Here is a 25,943-nt window from a genome sequence, read left to right on the forward strand (position 1 = left end):
AAGATAAGATAAAGAGAAATGTACTTTGATATTAAACAACATCTCGCATAAGTCAAAGATCATGTATATATCCGTCAAATTCTAATTGTTTTATTCTCCTATTAATGAAATTGCTGCGTAATGGATCGCGGGTTAATATACGAAACAAGCCCGACGTGACTTAGCTTCTTGGGGAATCTTCGAGTCAGGTTCGTTGCGTTAGGAGCGTTATAGCTGGGTAGTTTGGGATTATGTCGGAGTATATTCTTGGTAGAATTATCGTCTATAATTAGTCGTCGCTGAAGGAGGAATTAGGTATATTAAGTTATGCACTTGAATGTTATTGCACATGCACCCTCGTGTCAGACGATGGTATTGCCAATGTAAACATGGTATTACCAGAAGAACACGGATTATTTGAATCTCTCAAGTAGCAGGAGAAAATATCTGCTGATAATTTGACAAGAACAGCCGTTTGAATTTATGTAATGATTTTGTAAAACAAATTATTATTGAACTGTACTTACATTTTATATTAATATTAGTGAGGTAAAATTTTATTATTTAATTGCGTACGTACTATTTATTAAATACAATGATTGTGGAGTTTCATACATTTTAGATGTTAATTGCATGTTTTGTTCTTTTATTATTGGAAAAATATATCAGCAATCGTATTGTAATAGACTCCACTTTTATTAAATCTAATTAAAATTAAATATTTCACGATTTGAACTAGAATTTTATCTGATAAAAATAAATTTCTATCCATATCTTTAATACGTCGATCGCAATTATTCGAAATAAGAAAAGCGAATTTAAATTGCGAGCGTTTTCGAAATTTTATTGGGAGTATATAATTTACGGATCTGGAATTTAATTCGAGACGGCATCTTTTCGTCTCCAATTACGTGCGATCGCACGTACGCAAGAAAACATTATAGGCCTATCTTTATGCCATGTACCTTTTATATTTTGCTTGGTGTTGTACACCAGCCTACCTTGTATAGATCTCTTTTTTCTTTTTTCTGATCAGATTGATTTCACCTTATGTAGCTCCTAACCAATATCCAGTTTGGCTTCATATAACCAGAGATCGATAGCAACAATAAGCGTAAAATTTTGAAATGCCATATCATAATTTAATATAAAAATTTTAATTCTATGACATAATGAATATAACAGGATAATGACAATCTGGCAGCATTACACGCAAAAACGTTGTCTTACGCATATTAATGTAAGGCTTCGCGTCTGGCGTAAGACTTTAATCATGAAAGACAAGAAGGAAGACTGATTGTGCTTTTAATGCATGCAATCTTACGCGATCGATTAAACATTGAACACGTTTAATCGATGCTTTTTTTTTCAACATTGTTTTATTTTTTTCCTCGAAACTATTTAGAGAAGCTCTAGACCTTTTTGCGAATGCAATGTCCGATAGATCAAATTGCCTAAGAACAAACATTTAATTTTAAAAGCAATAATTGTAATTACAATATTACGCACTTTTGCAAATTTTCTCTTGACTGTATTTTCTCTCTCATTTCTCTCTTTCTCTCGGTCCATTGGATATTTCGTAGACAGATAATTGCAGCTATAAATTCAAGATTAATCGAGCCCAACGCGCTGCCTGTCGTTGCCTCCTCCCCGCGAAATCCATTTCGCACTATAAATCAATCGACTCGTTTCTCTCGTTCCTCTCGCATGATTCTCTCGCACCTCCTTTCGATAAAACTTCGACACTCTCTCCCCTTGGCCCGATCCCAGGGTAGAGATGGTGCTCGCGAGATAGGTTGCATCCACGAGCATGAAACTTTGGTATTAACCCCACAGCTCGTCGAATGCGTGCGATCGAATCTCACATGACTGGCCGAAATTCTCAGGATAATAAAATCGATCTTTCCGTGTGTGTATCGAGATTCAACTGCGAAATGTAGTATCGACCTGCCATTAAAGCTACACCGTGAAATCGAACGATGCGTTATTAAGTACGAAATAAATTTGGGTGAAACGATTGCTCGAGCATCGATACCGAGAGCAAATATTTATACATCATATTTAATGATAAACTTTTTTTTCTCAGAAAATGTACAGTATATTAAATTATTTATGCTGTAAGGTGAAAGTCATTTTCGATAAAAATATTGCAAAAGTTGACAAAATTTATGCAAGATTACTTGTAGTTTGAGACGCAATCCGATTTTTATGCGCATTTGGAAATATTCTTAAGTACATTTCTCTTTCACACTGTTCTGCACACTACATCGTACTTCATCCCCATAAGTAATGGCCGCACATGTCTCGACCGCGAAATTAAAAAGGGATCCGATATGGTACGGTACGGTGTAAGTTTGAGAGCGAGCTAAGGGCGTGCAGAGGGGAAAGGGCGGAATGAGTATTCGATAGCTGGTGGGAAGGATAGGTGGTCGAGAACGTACGTGGACACGCCCTTCGAGGCGCGATCTCGCGCGATTTAGGGCTCTTAATTATATGTGTGTGGAATGGAATAGCGTGCATTTTCGAGGCGGGGGAGTCAAACCCGTGCGCGCGTATACACACGTGTGCATCATCCGCGCGCTTACGTTCCGCTCTTTTCTCTCGCCTCGGATTTCTTCCTCTCTCCCTCTCTTTCTTGCTCTCTCTCTTTTATACGCATTATGAATAAATATACACGCCGCGTATTGACGCGCGTGCACGGGGCGTGGTACGCCCGGAGCGTTGACCAGACCTGGCCAGAATCTGGACGATCTGTTTTCTCTATATCTCCTCGAATGCATCTTTGTGAAACGTGTCATGAAAACGTGCGCTCCGTCCGTTTAACACTGACGCCGTTACATCGTATTTTCCAAAAACATACATGGTTATCATGATTTGCATACTTAAGAGATTAAACATTTTCTCATTTTGAAAAATGACGTAAATTACGTGACGAGAACTAATATATAAAAGCGGAGAGTTTTTATCGTTTTATACTCTTAACCCGATTATTTCCTGTCACTTACGTCAAATTAAATAAACCTAATTTAGTTACAATTTTTAGATTAATCAATCTGAATTTTAATCAATCTGAATCTGAAATTTCCAATAAGATGCGCCAACTAGCTGCCTTGTGCAATCACGGGAAATGGTCGCGAGATACCGATGATGAATAAATATTTAGCAATTAAGAACCACTTACTGGACGGACATGGAATGGTATCGGCGTTCGAGAAATTGACCGCCACCTCGCCTGTTACTCGAGACGAAGTCATTCTAGGGTTGTATATCCGTGAAATTAAATCGTGCGTCCGCGGTGATCATCCGTCACACGTATCGACGCGTATCGGACTGCATGCGATGTGTATGCACGCACGCTGCGCCACAAAGATCGTTCGCATGCAGCGCGACGGCCGACGTTCCGTTTCTAATGCGCAAATCACACCCGACGAAGAACGCATGGCGCACGAGTGGGAAACGTTTAACTTGTAAATTACGTGCCCGCATGCTCGGATACATCTGGATCGTCGTGTGAATCGCGGCACAATCGATCCCGACGACACTACTGTTGCGTCCGCCCGATCTGCTTGCGTCGCGTTCGCCGACGTACTATATAATAATCACCGTAACGGAATAAGACGCTTCTCGCTGCATGATTGAATATTTCGATGTAGGACCAAGTTACGTTGCTATCATCTAAATAGCATACAATGGATCTCTGCGGCAAGTAGTGTAGATTATATAATAACGTCTTGATATATAAAAAAATTGCACGAGTAGCTCGGTTATCAGCAAATGGTTTATTGTGCAAGCTACAGAAAAGTCTGTTAAACGTTACACCGTTTTAGAGCTAATACTTTATGTCAGTTTAGTAGCGGACGTTACAATCATGACTGCTTAGTATATAACGTGATAGGTTTACAATGTGCAGCAAGGACAAAATAAACTTTCGCTCGCTCTTTATTACAAGAATAATGGGGAATTTTTTAAGCTCGACGAAATATTAATAACGTAAAATCGTCGTGATTCCGTCATTAGTCGCCAACAAACAGAGAACTGTGGAGATGTTGTGGTAATTTGAAAGATCAGACGCGACCGCCTGGGAGAAAATGTAGTTCGATTTCGTCGTAAATTTCCGATCCATCGAAACTTAGCCGTTGGCGTGCTACTTTGGAAGTGTAACTCGGCAGAAGCCAGTTTAGATAATGCAAATTATGATTTATAGTGGCAGTCATGTATAATAGGTAATACCGATAACGAGGATAGATCCAACTAATGCGCTCCATTGCGGTAATCTTCTTCAAATACCGCGGATGTCGGACAAAAACGGGATCCTGCACTCGCGGAATTATTGATCGCCGGCCTGTTCTCACTCACTTAGCTCGTCGTTCGTCTTGTTACTCAAGCTCCTTGTTTTGTCTTGTCCGCGGGACGCATAGCGCAGGTGGGCTCCTCTCTGATTTGTTCGCTTCGGCTCTCGGTTCCGCCTCGACGGACGGCAACGCGATCGATCATATAGCTACGGACCGTAGATTGGGAATTCAATATGATCCGCGTTATTCCGCTTTAAGCGGGGTTACCGCCGCGCCGTAAATCGCGGCACATACGTTGGATTCATTCACACTCGCGCCGATCCCGCACGCACGCCACGCGAGCGTTAAAGTCGAATTAAGCGGCGGTGCCGCGGTAAATTTTATTAGCGACGTGTTGTGACACCGTAACTAGAACCCCGCCTGCCTCGACTGCGATCCTCAAAGGGCCTCTTTCAGGCAAGGAGCCCTTTACGCGTCGCGATATCCCGTAAATAATGAAATTTTACGACGCGGAAACCGTATCTGAAACAACGCGCCGCTGCGCAACGAAAGGGTAGACGTAAGTTATAAGGCGGGCGCGGCGACGCGGGCTGGGCAACGGGTGCGAGGCGTTTATCGAGTCGCCAAAGGTTTATGTCGATTCCCATACACACGCGCGAACTAAAATCCCGAGCGAAACGAGTTTCACTTTGTTGCAATTCCCTTGCACGCCCCGATGTCGCCGTGGCATCGTACGATTGATGTCGACACGATATTTTGTACGTTCCTGTTACCCGCGTTATCTCCATTTTAATCGAAAGTCGATTCGCGGTTTCGAATGCCGAATGTCCAAGTCGACGCGAGAAATTGCCGTATTTCCGTTCCGATCGTAACAATCCCGCGGTACAGGACTTCGTAATGGAAATGGAATACTTTTCAACGCTTTTTGCCAGGCTGGCTTAATTGAGGAAACATACCTCCGTGTTTTCGTACATGCTCCAAATTGAAAAAAAAAAAGCAATATGTATGTCGAACATACATTTTCCGACGTACTCGAGAGTAACGATCTTCTCGACAAAAATTTTATTTTTTCTGTGATATTAAAAATTTTTTGGCATTTAAACAGTTTATATTAAAGTTTGATAGAATTAAAATTTTTACTTTAACAAGCGTTTTTTTGGGAATGCTTCCATTTCAATGCTAAGTAACCTCGAATCAAATCTTCGACAGGAAAGCTTTCAATTTCAGTTTCGTTGCAAATTATAATCTTGAAATATTATGTAAATTTTCCACGAGGGGCATTCAGTTGTACGAAGGTTTTAGATTTAAAATCCGAATTTGAACATTATCGCGAGCTTAAAGTTCCTGCCGCGGATACGAAGTCGCGGTGAAGCGCTGATAGTTTGCTGAAATAATATTGAACGTATCGGTATTGCGTTCCCAACGAGGCACTCTACGCAAACTTTAGAAAATTCTGCATACCACTTGCGAGACAAACGGATCCTTAGGGCGAGACTTTTAAATGGAAATGACGCTACCTTGTGCGCCGCTTTAATCCGGGAGTAGCGCGGCTCCGGTGTTTTCACCGCGCGTCGCCGCGCGATGAACGCTATTATAATCCCGGACCTGTATTTCTGACTGACTTCCAGAGAGACGGACCCCCTTGCAGAATTGAGTCGAGGATATGAATAATTCATGCGTGAACGGGCGGAAAGGGGGGGGGGGATTACAAGAAGGGCCACGTTTAATGCGATACGCTGGTTAAGGCGCGGCAGTTTACTGAATAAAATCCCTGATTGACCGGTGGCAGGGTGGTGACGGTGGTAGTCGCCAGAGCGGACAAGAAAGCGTCGAGCCATATATACGGCTTGGTGTGCCCGGGTATTCCCCGTTCGCTCTCGCGCCGTAATGTAACGAACGGGAGAAATCCGCGATCGTTCCTCGACGAATGATTTATCGAATGATTCTCGTAGCGCATAACGACAGGGGGAATTAATGCGCCGAGAATTCACAAAGAGACGTAGTGGCGCGGATGCTTCTGCGGATACGATGTGACAAAACAGTAATTGCATCCCTTTCATCATTGAGAGTGCTATTAATTAACGTCAGTTGGCATGGGATGATAGCAATTTTGCAATAAAAAGGTAGCCGTCGAGTCGGTCACCGCGCATTATGTAAAGGTGGGTCATTAATTACAAAGAGTGGTACGAGTCTGCCAGCCGCAAAGCACTTTACAATCAGATGTTACAAAACCGCGGTGACAGCGGAGACCGGGGCAAGAAGTTCTGCGGGACGCGGCGGCCTTCCTCCGGGAAGGAGTCGCTGTCCTTCCACGTTTTACCTCCCTTCGCAGTACCGCGGCCGGAATGATCGCTGGTTATGATGACTGACAGTTAGAATTGGATTCAAAGAGGAAAGCGTCGGCACAAATAGACCTGGATATCCTCGAAACCGACAACCGCGGGCAATCCTCGCGAAATTCTCTCGTCTCTGTATCTTTATTACTTCAATTATAAACCCGTTTTTCGCGCTGGCGGCAAACATTCCCACGAAAAGTGGAAAGTTACACGTACGCGCCGCGCGCTCTCGCGAATAACTCCGTGCCGAGTGTTCGACAGCCGAGCGGCCGAGCCATTTACGAGATTCCGCGTCATCTGCGGCAACGTTTATACCGCGAAGACAGGCCTGAAGGGGGATACGTAGAAAGGCGCTGTCGTGATGTGAGGCGGGCTTTCACGTGAAAATGCACACTTCCGTGCGCATCGATGGACTAGGAAAGACGCGCAGCAGGACTGGACTCGAAACGCGAGAGCATGTTCTGTGGGAACATACGGTAACCGAATACACAAACGAGAACCCCCGACGCGGCGAAGCGAAGCCCCTTCTCTCTCTCTCTCTCTCTGGACAACGAAGGAGTCAAGGTGATGGCTTGTGTCAGCTCGCCTTATCTCACCGGGACTATCTACCATTGCTTCTTTTCACGTTGCCTTGCAAACGTCAAAGGCACTCGTACGGTCTCGCATCGACCCCGATCTGTAACGGTCGCGATCGATCGGCCAGCCTCATCCGCGTTTTGATCTCTGAAATACCCCTCGTAGCTTTCACGTAGATTTTCGGCGTGCACGGGCATCCGCGTACAGTCAGGAACAATAACCGACTGTATCGCGAATCGCTCAGAGAACCGGTCGCTGTCGTCTCGCATAAGAATTCAGAGGTCGTAAATAGGCAATTTGTATAACAGCTGGAACCTGAGAACTGGAATCTGAGATCTCTCGTATCAAGTCGAACAATTTTTTTACATGTACTGTCTCATCAAACGTAATATTTCAAATTTAGAAAAAAATAAAATGCACCAAATTTGTAAGATTACTAATTTTTTATTACTGTTAATGTTGAAACTGCATAATTAATGTTACGTAAAATTTATGTCTTGACAAAAATTTGTTTTAATCAATACATAAAAGCGGCAAAGGCAAACATAAAGCCCGTAAATTCCTGATGCGCTATTTTCATCTGTTTAATAAGTAGGTCGTTGACCTCGTGGTCCTACATCTATCGAGCTTAAAATTAATGGCGTAATCGGCTCGCGATATCTGTGGATACTGATCAATTAATTATCGACCACGGTTCGCAGGGTGGAGTCAAGCATTGTCGGATCACAAAATGGACACGACTTTAATCTTGCGTAGTCTCGGCACACGATGCCCGGACCATGACTGGCAGAACGAGGGAGGAGGGAGTCATTATCAGATGACACCCATTATTTCATTCGTCCGTCCGTTCGATTTAATTACGTATTCAATTTGGCTCGACCTTATCGCAATCGCTCGCAGGTTTGTCGAACACAACACGCTTAATGACTTCTAGCTCTCTGAAACGTTCTTGACTGCCGACGACGGAGGAACCGCCGCCGATAGATGAAAATACCTTGCGCAATTATAATTCCGTAACGGACTTTAACGGCTAACGAACGGGAAAAGCATTTTCACCGTCTTGTGAGATTACGTAACTCTCTCAAAAGGAGCCTTTAGCACTCGAAGAAGGCTACAAGTACAAAACTGGTTTGTCATTAAAAGACAATAATTTAACATGCTGACACGTCGTCTCTTAACGAGCATTAATTGGCGGCGGATCAAACAAATAGAATACTTCATGTTGTTTTAAGCGCATCTAGCGCTTTCGATCTATATATTGCACGTATATTCGTTCTCAGCCTCGACAGAAATATCAGCAGCAGGTATAGGAGCAATCGCTGATATGAGGATGACTGTCTTATATTTCATAACCGGCATTAATTACTAATATACCGTGTCACAACCTCATATTGTTTCAACTCATCGAGAAAGTTCGAGATTATCAATCATCCTTTACTAGATATTAGATAGAGACCTGATTTATGTCTCAAAGATTATTCTTCTAATAGCCATCAATCGTTAACCAATTTAATTTTTTTATTTTGTTTGTTTTTATATCAGGAATAATATATTTGCTCATCACGCCTCATTTTTTAATTTTTTGTTTCTTGATGATCGACACTGTTTTACTCTACACAAAAAAATTTTTGTTTGTAAATCACACTTTACTATCATGTCACATAATTATCTTTTATCTGATTTGCTATCGGGTAAAACTTTATTCTTGTACATTTCTTACGTCCAACCCCAAGAAACGGCAATAAACGATTCTTTCTTATCCTCTTTTCTTCCATCCTCGTTCTCTTGAATACATTATGTCGTGGTTAAAGAAAGAAATACCACAGTCTTCGACAAAGGAGGCAAAGCCGCGAGAGAAACCACAGCCGCGGAAGCGTGAAGAATGAAATCCTCGCGGTGAGAGAGCAATCAGGCGGTATTGCTCGGGCTCCTCCTGCGCGCTCATTAATTACGTTTTTACAGGTGCGAAAGGGGGTGAAAAGATGGGCAGGGGTGGCGCGGGGCGGGCTGAAAAGTTGGCAAGAAATGCCGCGCAATTATCCCGCAGTTACTCGAAATTAGCGTATCGATTAACCTCGTTTCGCCTTGGCTGCATTGCCGACGATGTTTTTACGCTATACCGCGACCAGGCTGGTTCTTTTCCGGTACATGTGGTTCCCGCGCATGAGGTACTGACACACGTACGGTATGACGTTCGTAACACGCGTGTGCATGTACAAGATTTGCGTGAGCTTTGAGTTTCGACTGATCGATGATGAATTGATTGCGCTGGTTAATAAGCTGACTGACATCGATACGGACCGGCCGGATGCGGTTTTTATTACGATATATACCCGCTGTCAGTTTCCATGATTGGCATCTGTCAATTAGCGTAATAGTTGTGGCACGTTAAAAAAAAACATGTTGCAAAATCTGGCTCAATGTCTTTTACCATGTGCAACTGATTAGTTGTGTTATCAAACAGGATGCGTGAGATTTTCGCATCCACTTGAAAATGTGTTAATAAATTATAACGACTGGCGTTGATCAATCAGTATATGTGGAATGTGGACTCTCAAAGTTGGAGCTGCTATGAAGTCCATACGGTGCGATTTTCGATAGCGATACGTTCCAATAATTTATCATCGTTTTACTAGATTTAATCGAGTATTAATTCAACTGTTGCTACTGCACATTAAATTTTCAGCTCGGTCGTGCGAGATGTTAAATAATTAACGTGAATTAATCCTGTTGTTTTGATCATTAATAAAAATACTCCAATTCCGTTGATGATAATAATATCTATACAAATGTTAAATAGTAACCCGAATAGTGAGACGAAATTATTTCGACAACCACATCTTTGAAGAAGCAATCGATAAGTGTTATAACAAGCGAAACTAATAACGATGCAATTCGTGTGTACCATTCTAGAGATTTCGAAGTTTCGAAGTTTACACTGCTCCGCGATATTGTTGTGCAATACATATCAATTATTATTACCTGAATCTGTTACGACTAGCATCTGTGAAGGTAGCTGTGATAGTTGCTCAATTATTTTACTCCGAAACATTACTACAGACGGTTAGAGATACACGACCAAAGATAACATGGTATTTAACGATATGATTCTATTGCATAAAATTCTTATACTTGCATATTCATAAATCACACAGAAGGTGCATACAATTTATTTTCTCCGCGTGTGGTCGGAGAAAGGTATTTTTAGAGATGTGATAGATAAAACGTTGGATAGTTCACACAAATTTGCCCTGCGTGGAAGTGAGACGGACTTAAATTATCGATGGTTGAGAGAAAGAGAGAAGGGGAGTAATTAAAAATGCTGTCAAAGGCACACACGGGAAGAGCTTTCTCGCTTATGCGGAGCTTTTTCTAGGCTAGAAAAACGACGGCGAACCCGAGAAGGCGTGGCTCGTGCCTCGTACCCTCGGGTACTCTATCTTCGTCTTCCTCTTTCTTTCCATCAGCCTGTCGTTCTTCCTTGTACGTGAAACACACGTGTAGTAGCACGTATCTTCTCGCGTCCCAAGCACCATCGTCTATCCGGCCTCGTTCGACGGGCTCTGACTTTCGGCCTTATACATAAATATCTCATAAATAACCGTCCGGATAATCAACGTCGATTATAATTACCCACCGCTTGTATCACTAGCCCTATTCACGAGCCCTTTTTCGAGCAGACGCATCCAGCGACGAGGAACAAAACACGGCGTTCCGAATCCCTTGCTGCTGCCACGTCTTTCCATAACCATCTTTGGATACAAAACCCTTTCACGGTTTTAAGGTCAGACCATTCGTATGGCCGTGCACGCATGTACATTAGCAAACGTTTAAAGGAAATTGTGTGATAAAAATATGTGGCTATATCGTTGCGGTTAAATTGAAAGACTCGCCGACATTTGTGGAAACGCATAACTGCTTGGATAAAAGAATAAATCGATAGAACAGATGAATATTAAATCAAACATCTCCGTATATAAATTGAACGATAAAAATGTTGAAGAATGCTATGACAAAAATAATATTAATCTTGTTGCGATGAAATGAATTTTTAATGATCGCATTTAACATCACGTGAAGATAAAATTGAATTTTACATATATCTGATGGTTGATTATGCAAATTTAAACGAGCCGTTTTCCATTCCTTGTTCCTCGCTCATCGATCAGTAGAACGTTAACGACTTTTACCGTAATTTACAGGTTTATTTTTTTATTGTCGAATAAAAATACACTTTGTCGCGACGAGAAGAAAGGATTCTCGACGCCCTGCACACAAAGAAATAAGGACGCTCACGTCCTAATTAAAATCCCGCTTGTCGCACGTTTACTTAGCGATATATTCTTATTAATCAAGTTGTCTGATTGAGTTCAACTAATCGTGTCTTCATTAATTTTCTATCTAGTAAGGAATTATTTTAAGAATCGCGAGCGACGCTATTTAATAAAGTCAATATTATTGTAGAAGATAAAGAAGTGCCCTAATTAAAATGTATGACAGTACATTATTTTTATACACTACTATTAATAAGCACATGTACTTAATATTTTTAGATTAAATATTTAATTTTTAAGCTTTCTGACATACATTACGTATATCTAAATAAAATATTGTTTCTATTCCTGAAAAAATTTTTACAATCTTATTACTTACTTTATAAACTTATATTCTTCGTAAGATCTTATGTTCTTTATTTTTACAATTCTTCACACCTTTGTATTATTTACTTTCTAATTGGAATATTTTATGAATAACGTGAAAATGTGGAAAAAATACGATATATCTTTAAACTGCAAAATTATGTCCATCTCACTTCAACGTAATTAGATTACGTTGTTGTGGGAGAATATAATCGCCAACAATGAAATTTAGCTTCTCATCTCGCTCAAAATAACTTCACGTAAACTAAATCATATTATACGTGAGTTCTTCCTGCATACGCAATCTTGTGAGCGACTGCTGTTTATGCAACAGCTATTACTCGGTACCTATTTCCAGCAATTTAGTCCGCAAGCTTTCCCGAAACGAATCAGCTGTTCTCGCGAACCAATTAATCGGTATACAATTAATTTTCCAATTTCCGCCCAAATAATCTTAACGAAGGATTTTTTAAGGCAAGAAAACATTAAGATGATTCATAATCGCGCTAAATTCGTATGAGTCGCAATCCGAATTTGTTTTTTTTTTAATTTATTTTATAACTTAATGAAATTAAAAAAGAAACAAAGAAGCAAGTGCGTTTTGGAACGCAAGATCGTTAATTGATACCGTGATTTTTAAAGTTGAGTTCATTATCGAGCGGTGAATTCCCGATACCGCGAATAAACGTAGTAGGCGATTTTCGATCGAGATTCCGTTTCCGCGGGCCGGGGCTTCGATTATTATTGTTGCCGCCTCAGGGACGTAATCCTGCGCGGCGATCTCGAACGGACGGGGTTGAAATCGCGCAGTCATGCGATCGATTCAGCTTACATCGAGATGAAATCGCTCGCGGTCCGCCAGTCCAATCGATCCGTTTGCATTGGGGTTTGTCGAGAGCAACATCATCGGGCACGCTGCTCAATCGTGATTCCGAATCGATCGACGGGCCCTATCGCTGCCCTATCTAACTCCGATCCTCGCTATGAGTTTTATCAACCACTGCGCGCGATATCTCGCCCGTCGATTACGTTTCGAGATTTCGTATCGTGCTGTGCGATGAAATGCCGGATTATGACCGCGAAATTATTGATTTCGAATCGGTTTCCGAGTGCGCAACTGGGGACTATCTGTGTTCGTAATAGAAAATGTACAATGCGTAAATATTTCGTCTTCGATGAATAGAAGATATAAACATATTAATTAGAAATGCATGTATAATAATTAATACACAACGTTAATTGCAAGTTAACTGCAAGTATAATAATTGATACACAATGTTAAGTACAAAAGCTTTAATTTATTATTATTTCACTTTTGGTTTCAGGTTTATCCTACTTGCATTTGGCGTGCTACGTTCAAACTGCGCGCGTGAAGTTAACTACACCGCTGTGTGCGTAGAGTAGCGTGCGATGACCGGGGGCGCCACTTGCGCGCGACAAGCGGGCACTCGGAGTTAGACACCACTGTTTTTTCAATATGGCGGAAGAAGAACGCGCGGGTTTGTGCGTGTAAGGAATATGAGTACTTCAACAAATAAATCATGGAAGAAATACAAGGGAAACCATGCGTCGTTCAGCCCATTGACCCACGGAAGGAAAATATCGCACGTAAGGTAATGAACACACAACATAGCAATGAAAATATCTCTCTCTGTATAAATTTAACTTGGCGCGAGAGCACTACCGCGCCTCTTGATATTTGCGACACGAATATCTATTGTATTCAAGCGGATTTATTATAATGTTAGAATCTCAATTTTATTCTCACAACTTCTGATCGTACGTGAAAGTCGTGAAAAGAGAGACAAGATGAAATAGCGAAAGTTGAAGAAGTTCCTTCGCTACTGACAGTGACGTAACACATATTCGCGGCCTGGCGTCCGAAGACGCGTAAACTGCCGAGTTCGTTTCACGAAACTGGCAACCGCCGACGCTTTCAAAAGGCATGAGAACCGTGTAATTGGACGTGTCAAGTGCTATAAGCGGACACGTTGCTGTTCGGTCTTGACTCCCTGTGAAGAACGTGCCGCGCGCCGTTGCGCCTCCGCCGAGACGAGCCCTCTCTCTCTCTCTCTCTCTCAGCGTGACTGTGTATCTACGACTTCGCGCGCACCATCTGCAATCTCGTTGGCAACCGCTTTCATCTCGGGGATAGATACGATAAATGTTTTCTGAATTAGATCCACCTATCGCGGAAGATACGATCGGCGTCCGCGAATTAGCCCCGACCGCATCGTTAAAGAAGCCGCTACTTAATGCTGTTACGCTATCGCCGAGGCATCGAGATTACCCGCGGGATGCGCGCGCGCATTTTGTGAGCTGGCGATTCCTGTCCGTCGCTTTATCTTCCGCCTTTCATTAATCACCACGGGCGATTTCCCGTCGCGACGTCATTACGTTGCCTAACGTAACACCGGTCGTCTCTCGCTCGTCGCGCCATAGAAACTTACGGGAGTACCATCGGGACCTGCCCTTCGACCAAACGGTGCACAGATTCCTTCAACCCGTAACGCGCTTATTGCGTCGGAATACCGCGGAAGACATTCTCTCTGTACCGGAGGCGTGCTCGCGCGACTGAATCCAAGCGCTTGTAGACGCGTGTAAGAAGCGCGCGTGTTGTACACAGCATCGCACGCACGAAGCGTCGTTCGCGCGCTTAAAGAGAAGCGAGGAGCGCGCGGCATCATCAAACATCCCGCCGCTAGACGAAGCCGATGATGGATAACCTTTGATGAAATCATTCATACATCAGCGTCTCCTCCGCCTCGCGCTTCCTCGCCGCGCTTCCTAGCCGACGAGCGCGCGCGCGCTCATTTGCCGAGTACCGTTAATCTTTAATTACTCATTGATTTATTATTGGCCACGCGGCCGCGTCGGCTGCGTTACCTTTCGCACCGTGGCCGATCGCTCTGGCGGCCGTGGTATTTTTTTTTACGGTAAGATATTATTCTGATGTATTCCCTATGCAACGCTGTTCCATTGACACGCCGACGTTTCTCTTGAGCCCCATAAAGAACGACAATGTAAATGATTACAGCTCGGGGATAATATTGCTTGTCGCTTGTAAAACGTTGAGCGGGACGAAGAAAGGCCGAGTGGGATTTTTAGACTCGCACATTTATAGATTTCATACTGCAGTTTATCTTGTAAAATGTTTATTGTGAGATTGAGAGATTCCCAGTCGTTTCGGTCATCTGACATTTTAACAACTTGTTCGACAACCTTTTTTTTAAATACCACGACGAAATTCTTTCGTCCACGTGCATTGTTTTCTGCCAGCTTATTGATGTCGCTTTTCTATATGTACATCTTTGTACCTACGGTTCAACAAAATTTTCGGTACATAATAGGAGAACCAGAGTAGTAGAATACTTATTGCTTGTAAAAATTTCAAGGTAATAGCTGCTTAACAATTGCTTGAATCGCACGGTGAAATGATAATCGTTTATGTATCATCGCAATTCAGGATTTCAAGTTCGATATGTTAAAGTAATGAAACATTACACGTATATAGGGGAGGGGAAAAACGACAAAATAACTGATAGATAAATCGTCGTCTGGAACATCGATTAGTGACGTCGCGTATTGCCAACACTAGTGGCGTTCGTGCAGATTGATTCCGCCGTCGCTGTCGGATCTAATAGGCCCTCGCGTTTAAAGCTGAAAACAGGATGACAGCGTTTATACGCATACATGAACGTGTGTATGCGCGCACGTTCCATCTCCCGGCTTGTACACTTTCACTTCGTTGCCGTTGTCGCGATCGCTTTTATAACGATCATTTTCTGATGCCGTGTCGCGAGACAACCTGCGTTATTAGGAATCGTTATCGGGGACAAGTTCTCGGTCGAGCGACTAACCGACATTGGCATTTTGCTCGTGTTGGCGCATGCATACAAATTATGGCCATTACAGCGGCGCTCACTTTTCGAGCGTTTCCTCCGTAATAAATTGTTTTCACGGGAGAAATACGGGAAAAAAATTTTTCGATAGCTGGCTCTGGTGTCGTCACGTTTAAGGGTTCTAAGCGTAAAGATTTTTATCTCCGTCAGATTCTAGATTGTCGTGCGATCAATTCAGAATGTAATAACTTACATTCTGACCAACCTAGTGTAAAATAATCAATTCGATTAGTTAATAGAATTTAGTAAAATAAAATGACAAGCGATAGAATTTTCAAGAAAAAATTATTAAAAATTTTTATTTTATTGTTACATAATATAGTTTTTTACATCATATTAATCGGATTTGATTGTGGTTGAGTCAAGTCACATCATGATATTTCGCTTTTCAATTCCGCAAGTACATTAATATTCTCCAGGCAGAACGAACATAACAGCATAGACGATTACAAATTAATTCTGTTCAAAACTTTCATTTCTAGAAAATGCAAGTAACATTTATATAAATTTGTGATGTCACTTGCGTGTTAAGTGTACCTAAAATTAAGGTCGGACGTTGCGTTTGATTTTTCATGATGTGGCCACTGTCGAAGTTTCAGGCGTCTGTTCGCCATCCTGTCGTCCGACCGTTCGTTCAATTTCACCGGGTGAAATAAATCACGGACCACCGGTGCGCATCGGCTCGATGGAGACACTCGAAATATCACGGGGAGACCGACATTTAAACGCCCGGCGCTAATGCGACTCGCGCGAGACCCGAATGACGCTCTCAATAATAGATTAGATGCCGGCTAAGTGCACCGACGTCCGCCGACGCCGTCGCTCGTGATTTATTGATACCGGCACGTGCACGTATCGAGATTTTCACTTCTCGTGGCCGATGCGGCGCAACGCATTTCAAAATTAACGGCGGCTATAACGTCGCGGTAAAGAGCGCTTTTCCGCAAGTGACAATTAATGACAGAAGCGAACAACGCAGGATGAAATCTCATTATTTTTTTTTAAGATATACTTTTATTGGTGGCGCGCCCAGGTTCGTTTGGTCGCGTTCTTTAAATTAACTGTTGATAATAAATTCTTCAAATGTAATTTTTTTAGACGTTTATTTTTGGTTTTTGTTGCAAAATCATAACCAATTAAGCTGGAATTGAGACTGTTTTTTTTATCTCTAATGAATATTATTTTGCAGCGTCTGTGGCACACGTGATAAATTAACGTATTAATCATAAATTTGAAAAACAGTTTGGTGTTCCATAAATATTACATTCTTTCGTCATTTGGTGCATTAGCATGCTTGTTACACGCGAAGGGTGTGTTCTCACATCTGATGAAAAATTCCCTCCTACCGTATTTATTATGAACAACTGGTACGTTAAGCCGAGGAGAGAAAGGTCTAGAATCACGCACACGCGCGAGTCCGCTTGTCCGATTCACGCACGTTCGACAGCCTAAAGCGCTTAGTTCTTTCTTAATTTGCCGGTACTCTCACTTAAGAGGGGCTAAAAAAACGCCGAGGAACCTTCCAAACGCATGTTTCTTTACCGCTGATTCTCGAAAGGGTTCTTTGAGATCTTCTTGGATTTCCGCGCGACACGATCGTCACATTAACTGAGATCAAACGGCTGAATGCGTGTTGTTTATGGTTGCGTGTTGGCGTTCCATTAAGAGTTATTATTTATCGCGCAGACAAAATTAACTCACGAAGAATGTCGGCGCACACGATTCCCGCCCCCTCCCCTCCCTCACAAACTAGAGTCGAGAGAGAAATTAATGAATTGCGCTTACATCTGACCTCTCTTATGTCATCTGTTCGACGATAATCAAAAGAGTATCTGAAACTTTGAAACCTATAATTAGAACACAAAGTAACATTATAGTCTCTCGATGACTAATAAATTCTAAAAATTACACAAACTTCTGTCGTGTTGTACGTTCCCGAATTCGCTACGTAATTGGCAGATAGACTTTCGCTCGCTTTTTCTCGATTAATGCTTTAAACGGTGCAATGTAACGTACCGCGCCTAATGCACAAGATCGATAGGTTCAATCGCCTCGACGATTTAGTCGGTAAGTATCGCGATGCGTGGCTAATTCGACGTTTATTCTCGTTTCCTGTTGAGTTAATAGATGTATAGCTGCCTGACGGCAACATTAAGACCATTGTTAACCACAAGCCCCTCCGACACGTAGTATTTACGACCGACGAGTGCGAAAAAGCCAATATTCGCGTGGTATACGCGTATAGTGGTCGATAAGACACATTATGTACGCAGACAGATGGGGAATGAAATTGTGCAATCTGAGGGAAACCGCAACTATTATTCATTGCGGCGCAGCACATAGATAGCTTCTCATAATTGCTCGGGCTGGACAATAGTTTCTATTGGAATTCATCGTGTAACATCAACGACATTGCGATTTATCGAATAAATTCGATGCTCGGGGAGCACGCGAGATTTTTACGGTTCTCGTCGATTTTGAAACATTTACGTGTCATCGCTTTGCGTTCCTTCTTTCCAGTGCATAAATCATGCGCTTGATTTATACATTATCCCGATCGGGTGCCATTTGCAGATCTAATGATTAAGTGTGCGAGGATCAGGACACGACACTAATTCGATATCTGTCTTTATTTTCTGTCGAAGTGCCAGGCATTAAGGCCAATGTTAATTTCTTTTGCGCTCGCTTATGAAACATACGTTGCGCTGCAGGCACGAGAAATCGAAATCTCGATGCACGCATGAGAGATGCGATCTATCATTCGCGTTCAATTAACCCGATGCAGTTACCGTTTTATATCAAAGAATATAGGTATTTAAATGCCATCGCAAAGATTACTCAATCTTTATGATTTTGCTAAAGTAAAATTTAATTACATGTCAATTTAAAAATAATTTTGTTAGATTACCAAATAATTATATAACACACTCAAGTTGCTAAAACGTCACATTTTGTATAACAATATCATTATTGCTTGAGCATTTTACTGAATTATTTTAAGTCCAACAGAATTGTTTTCAATATACCTAACTAAATTTTTAGATACTTTAACAAAACTTCTGTGATTCTAGTATTTATTTCCAATATTTAAAATTTTATAACGTTAGGATTTTTCAATTATATATTCGTTGCTTACAGTACATATAGCAAAAGAATAAATTATTCAAATAGTAATCCAGTGTTATTTTTTGTAAAAGAAAACATTTTGTAAGATTTGATGGCTGATTCAGCGGACATTCAGTGACTGGATTCTAAATTGTTGTTCAAGGCAGTAAAGTGATCGGGATCTGCGATCTTTATTCGCGTAGCGGAGTCACACCTGTCAACTTAGTCTTAAGCGTGATATTAAGGTCCGGTTTGCGCAGCGTCGCTTATCAACAACGAAGAAGATAAATCAAGAGGTTATCGAATAATTACAGGGACTTATGACCGCTTGGTACGATCATAAAGTCATAAATACGAGTACGTTATTACTTGGCGAGGACGCTAAGACGGTGTCGTGTGGAAGCTATAAACGCCCTCGCCTATGTACGTAAATCGCGGAAAAGGCGACTCCTTATGCGGGCGTCATTAGCATTACGTGTTACGGGAAATGATTATTCTCAGACAGGTATCAGTGGGTGGCCATTGTCGGCGCCGCGACGTTGAGTCAACAGACAATAACGCGTAATGGTTGCGCGATCCGAGTCAATAGCTCGCCTCTCCTCTCTCTCTGAATCATTGTCATCGATATGCAGCGCATAGTGTATTAAACATTACGAATGCTGTCCATACAAACGCATCCCTCTCCTCCCCTTCCCTCGTCGGTCAGACTCGCGTCTCGATCCGGTTGGTATTTCGTGGCGAGGCGTGAATGTTCTCTCTCGAGCGCGTGCCTGCGGCTAACCTCACGACCGAAAACCTGTTCGAGAGTTCCTCTCCACCTCGGATCGGTCCTCTCGATGACGTCGCTGACGAGGCTCGTCAACGGGATCGTTCCTCCCGACGAGCCTCTCCCTCTCGCGAATATTTTCTCAGATCGGTCACCGAAACGTTTCGAATTATGGCTCTCAGTGGAAAGAAAGTGCCTCATATCTTGCGTAATCTTAGCCAACTCGTAAACAACTTTCAATCGACTGTCCTTTTGTTCTTAATGAAGATCTTTTAGCAGAAGTATTTAATAAGAGACTTGAGATTAGAGACGGAGAGCAATCTTAATCAGATTTAAATTCGAAATTCAAATTACAGCATCTCTAACGTCACGTACTCTTAATATAATCGTCGAGATAAATCGTCAGGTTTCATTGGAATGATGATAACGCGAGAGCGCGATCGTTAAACCTGGCAGAAAGAAAAGCTCGCGAATTAGCACGTGGGCTGGTCGGCAGTGTGATCGACGTATCAGCGTGTTCATGCTCGATTTCCTACGCCGAGTATATCATCTTTTTGAGCGGCCGGACTAAACCGGCGAGTGCTCACGCGGAGGATTAATGTCGCGTAGGTACGAACTCCGAACTCGCTCGTCCCACGGACCATTTGGATAACGTTGCAAATAAGTTGTAGAATTCTTTTCTCACCTGCGTCTCCCGTCTCGCCGGGTAACCGCGACAGGTCGGATTAGCATCAATCCGGCGACTTCGCGCCGACCGTCCTTAAATTCATAAGTCCTGCTCTCGCGTCTCTTTCTTCCCCGTGTCTTCAATCCGCTTTTTCATCTTATTCCATTCAATAATACTTTTCAACGATGTCATTCTAAACTTGCCAAACGCTCGTGGCTTCTGTCTCTCGATAATCTCGTCAGTTGTCGTCTCTGTCGCTTCCTTCTTGATCGTACGTTATTTCATGTTGTATCGTAGATTTCACAATCAATCGTTCAGCCTTAATCCACGTGGCGTCGTATTCATAAATCCGATTATAGCCGATATGTCAGTCGTATAGTATAATGCATAAAAAACATTTTGTTGGTGTAATTGGTTCTTCGCAATAATATTACGTCCAGTGAATAAAAATAGACAGTTTTTTTTATATCATTTGAATAGTAATTAGAAGAAATCTCTTATTAAAAAAAACTATTTGAATTACGTTCTTGAATACATTTATGTAGACAACCTGTTAATAAAAATTATCACAGTTGTGGAAATGTTAATGTTACCAACTTAGGTTGCGATGCGTTTTGCTCTAAAAAGATTTGCAACACGTGCGACTGCATTTATATCGTAATTAAACTTGCTTTACTCTCTACTTAACATCGCGCCTACACACGTAATTACAAATATCATTTTGTTTTGCCGGCAACCTAGTGCGCGGGGGTGAATGTTATCTCGGCGGCGTGCAAACCCATTCCGGATATCCTGTCGAAATAATCGTAAGATCAGAGACACCGTTCCTCGCGGGACTTCCCTACCGGAAACGAGAATGCCGCTCGCACAGACGAGCCGCTCGCTCGCACGAGATATTATCTCACTGATAAAGTGTCGGCGGGCACGGATGAACAGATATACCAATTAGGACGCGCGATAACAATCTCGATCGAGGTGTCACTCCCGCTCGATTGAATCGTCGAAATATCGTAACCAAATATGGGTCCCTGCGCTATTATTGAGGTAAATTAAATGCTATCCATTACAGCAATCGTATAATCACGCGTCGTAAAACACGGTGCTGCTTCCAACTATACGAATAAATATCGGAGCAAACGTGCGATCGCCTTGACTGTAAATCACGTTTCACAAAACTGTCGACAACGGTGAAACAAATGTAGCTAATTAGAGATGTCGGTAAAAATTTATTTTTTGTTGCGCAGCTAATTAAAATAAGTAAACGTGTGAACAAAAATATCAGATGAATCAAACTTGTATCTTTAAATTCCATACGTATGTTGCGCGATCCTTTTATCTGCTAGAAAAAATAATTCTTGAATAAGTAAAATTTATTTTTTTATAAAACTCTTTGATTTTCATGATTGTTAAAAGAATCCATCTTGTCAGCATTTGTTTCAACGAGATCATTAATAAAAATTTCAAATATTCTAAAGCGAGCGAAATTTGATCGTTGCACTGAATAAAAAGACATATCAGAATGAGAAACACAAGTCCCAGAGAATTACGTGGGAACAATGAGTCACTGCAGACGGCTCATTAAGCGCGAAGTTTGTTGTAATTATTTTGGCGCGTAAATTGCATTTTCCTACGTTATAATTATGCGATCGTAATTAGTACATTCTCGAATTTCCCGGGATGAAGTTTGAATACACTGTAACGTTATACCTATTAAAATGCGTAATTTACATTCAAAAATATCTCGATTTCGAAGCGTTAAGCCTTAATGTTTTAACTCGATAAATTCAATTACGTGCAAAAAAGGCAAACTGCCAAAATGACCGCTGGTATTGTTCGGTTCATGGATGTAGAGCAAACCAACTTCTTCTCATCTTCCCTGTGGCATGAATTTAACGATTATATTAAATTTGCATTGAAACTCCGTTCATTATTTAACGATTAAATGAGGTAGGCAATCTTAATTAATATCTCGTTTCTTGAAAAAAACTTCGCAGCCATGTAAACCATGTATACGAGAAGAATCATAATTTGGAGCATTAAGAATCGTTCGAGATGCATTGTTCCACGAGTTCCGAAGAGGTTAATGCCTTCTTCAATGCAACATCGTCTACCGTGCGGCAGCTTCGCTCCGGAATGTTTTCAACATCGAGCTGTGCATCAAACTCGTAGAATCGCACCGAGCATTTTCCTTTCTCGAGTCGTCAATCGGCACCGACGTGCGTTAGCAGCCTAGTTCGCTTATATTCGATCCCCCGTGTGCAAAAACACATCTTTTTAGCGCGGACGAAGGCGCCGAGGCCGACGGGCGACAAAACGAGTACGACCGACACGGCGGTTTCGGAATATCGAACGAGCGGAAACGCTTTGTAGGGTCCGTGTTGGTTCGCCGGGTTCCGAGAAAACGAGATCTCTCGATCTCCTCGAGCGCGTCTCCTCCGGCTCGTTTGTCGTTTCTCTTCCCTCCCGACTTTGGGACTGCGATCCCCGACGCGACGTGTTTCCACATCGTCCATCTCCCTGTCGCTCTAGGATTCGCGCGATTCTTCCCGATGCCCGACAGATTCGCGCCCCCGACCACTCCTTCCCCTGTCTTTGTCCCCGATCCTGTTCTCGCTCTCGCCTCTCAACGCCGACGACGTAACGGGAGCGAACCGCAGGAGCGACGCGAATAGAGCGAGGGGTTGGCAAAAGGCAGAGGCGAAAAAGGAGAAGGAAAAAACCCAGGTAGATCCACGACGCACGACTCGAAGGCCATTCTTCAGGGCCAAAAGTGCGCTCGTAAGCAAGCGGGCCACCAATGAATGCGGCAACGACGCGCCGAAATTAGCGGGGCACGTCGTCGATAATCCGCGCGCGCCGCCTCGTCCCGTCCTCGTGAGGGATTAGAAAATGCATAAAATTTTTTACGCGCGCTCGTAATACCGATCCACGGATAGCCACTCACCTGGCGAGCTTCGCTCGTTCGCTCGCTCGTTAATGCTTGTAGAATGGTGCGCGAAAAGACGCGTGCACGCGAGTTGGCCCGGCAAAAGGACGGCCAGGAATCCGTTGGCCGGCCCCGGCCGAAATCTTTCCAGGGTAACCGGACACTTCGCGAACCATTATATCGGCTGCCTTAGCGTGCAGCTGAATATTTTATCGTATTTTTATAGCGATCGGGTCGCCGCCGTCGCGAAGCCCGGATTTCTGACTGCCGCCAAGTATCACGTGTAAGCCGGTTTTTTTCTTCTGTACAGGGAGCGGTTACATATTTACGCCTCTTCGTGTAAACACGTATTAGCTATGCTACACGCCCGCCATGTGGTTAGATTTCTCTTAAGAAAAAATAATAACGGTAGAGCATCGACTACTTTAACAAGAAGAATTCTGCAGTTAGATGGGCAAGAAGTTGACAATTATAATTTTGCTTTAGAAAAAAAGTACATTGAATTGAAACAAATTAATTTTCGTAAAATTGTCATAGCAAAGATTAATAGAGATTGGAACGACGAGACCAATTAAAACTGAAAATCATATCCTAGAAAAATCTGCCACGGTTGGACACATACGAGTGACTGCTTCCTGGCTCGGAGTAGGACAAGTTAGTAGAGCAAGTTTAAATTAGTTTAAATGCCTCGGCGGGGGCAGGTTTTTAATTTTCAATCCGTTACTCCGCGATTCGCGTATGAAATCACGTATCTGCAATTTTAGTGTCATTAGAGAGACTGGCGGGTTATTACCATTGGTACCTGAAGCATAGCGGATAAGAGCAATTTATCGCGCATTTATCGTATTTAGCAGGCGCGTCTCATACTTAAAACGCCATTAGAGCTCTTAATTTGCATCGTCGCGATGTAGCGACATTGTAATCCCATTGTACTGTCTCGGACCTCACGGCGGGATGGGAGGATACTACTCCTCCGCTTTGACGAGCGTTTCCTCGAACGCGACGGAGCCGGAATCCGCTCGATATCGTGTATTCCCGCGACCTTGCACGCACCGCCTTTGAAACGCCGTTCCCACGTAATCGCTAAGCGGATACCCCGTCCGCTCGATATTGCGCGCCCGTGCGCGATCAGCGATAATAGTTGCGAAACGGACAAATGGTAATAGAGTGCGCGCGCCCGAACAGATCTCGCGCCTACCCGAGAGCGATTTCGCGCCGTTTCTGCCGCGCGCGGCGCGAATCGTAGTTGCGTATATTCTACTTAGTTGCGCCTTTCACGCATTAATGATAATGACACGGAACCCTGGGCGAAGGACGGTCGCGAGTTGCGCATGGCATTGGCGAGGCGTTGGCAAGATTTATTGCGATTTGAGCCCCGACGCGATGCCCTCGCGCACGATGATACCGCCGGCTTCGTTCTCGGGAATATTGCGGTTAGATTACGATCGTGGTTCCGCGAAATGATCGAGTCATTCGAAAGTTTATTCATTAATCTGACAGGATCGAAAGACTCAAGGCGTTACATGTGTGTGTTACTACGGTTGAGCCAAATTACTATATCTGTCTTTAAAAGCAGTGCGTTCTTTAATTGTGATTATATGAGAACAATATGAAGCAGAGCTTGTAATATTGTTCTGGAAATCAGATAATGGCCTTCTCGCTACTTTTGTACTTCGCCGTAAAAATACCGCGGCTATTATTTAACATGACATAACAATGAACGAATTAAAATAAATTATTTCGTGCAGTTATCAAATTCTTTTCTTTAAAATTTCTTTAAAATGATTCGTTGAGTTGTGCTGTAGAATTTTTAATACTCACATTAATATTGATCGCGTATTTTTTTCATGTACCATTCCACGCATTGTGAATCGAAATTGCAGTAATAAATTCTATTATTGAAATTTCTATTTCACGAGGTAACACTCGAGACTCTAGGAGGATTTCCACGCTTACGTAACTTTAACCGTGCGAACTCTGACCGAAGCATCGTTAAATACCGCCTTTATGCTCCACAAGTGGTACCTTCACCATGAGAGAAAATAACGTCAGTTCTTACGGTCGAAGTACAATGAAGCATAAAAGACACAATGCAAGAAGTAAAATGAGTATAAAGCGTTACTATTATAATAGCGGTAAGGCAATAATTATAAAGAGTAATCGATTGAAGATGTCGAGATATCTTTATGAACGATTTCGCATATCAACCAAAAGTGCAGTATAAATGAATATTTATGCGTATCGATGCACCACTTTGCTGCAAACTCTCGTCCCTTAACAATCTATTTCTTAAATTCCTATCCTTAGATTTTATTGTTTCTTAGTCGTTAACGTGGCACGTACGACTCTTCCGTACCATTTTCGCGGCTAGATAAGGCGCTAAAAGCCGCCTCGTTTATCTTGCCGACCCTCGAGGTCTCGACGCTAACGATGGTACAATTTGTTCCGCGTATTCGTACCGTTCAAACAATGAGCGCGCGCGCGAGCGTCGTTATCGGCCTGAGCAAATGCAGAAAAATCTAGCCGTCGGTTTACATTTCCGTGAGTCAGCGGGGTGGAGATGGAGAAAACGTGTCGCCGTAGCTATTAGAAAAAAATGTCACGCGCGCGCGGGCGCGCACACACGTGCTTTTATGTACTCGTAAAAAGACCCGCAGACTCGCATCGTAAAACGGACGCGACGGCGTTACAGTTACGTTCCAGCCGAGCAGTTTGGAGATTAAAAAGTCCTTTTCATTTGGGGTCTCGACGGAG

General features: G+C 42.6%; 1 protein-coding gene across 7 annotated transcripts in view; it reads left to right on the top strand.

Moving 5' to 3' along the window:
• Positions 1-25,943, top strand: part of LOC105830822 — a 232,470-nt gene that overhangs the window by 157,943 nt on the left and 48,584 nt on the right. For all 7 annotated transcript variants that reach the window (XR_004964778.1, XR_004964777.1, XR_004964774.1 and 4 more), the window contains one exon: positions 13,149-13,436. The gene's annotated coding sequence lies outside the window, so the exon portion shown is untranslated. The remainder of the gene's footprint in view (positions 1-13,148; positions 13,437-25,943) is intronic.

Source organism: Monomorium pharaonis, chromosome 10 (assembly GCF_013373865.1).
Source record: "Monomorium pharaonis isolate MP-MQ-018 chromosome 10, ASM1337386v2, whole genome shotgun sequence".
Classification (NCBI taxonomy): Eukaryota; Metazoa; Arthropoda; class Insecta; order Hymenoptera; family Formicidae; genus Monomorium; species Monomorium pharaonis.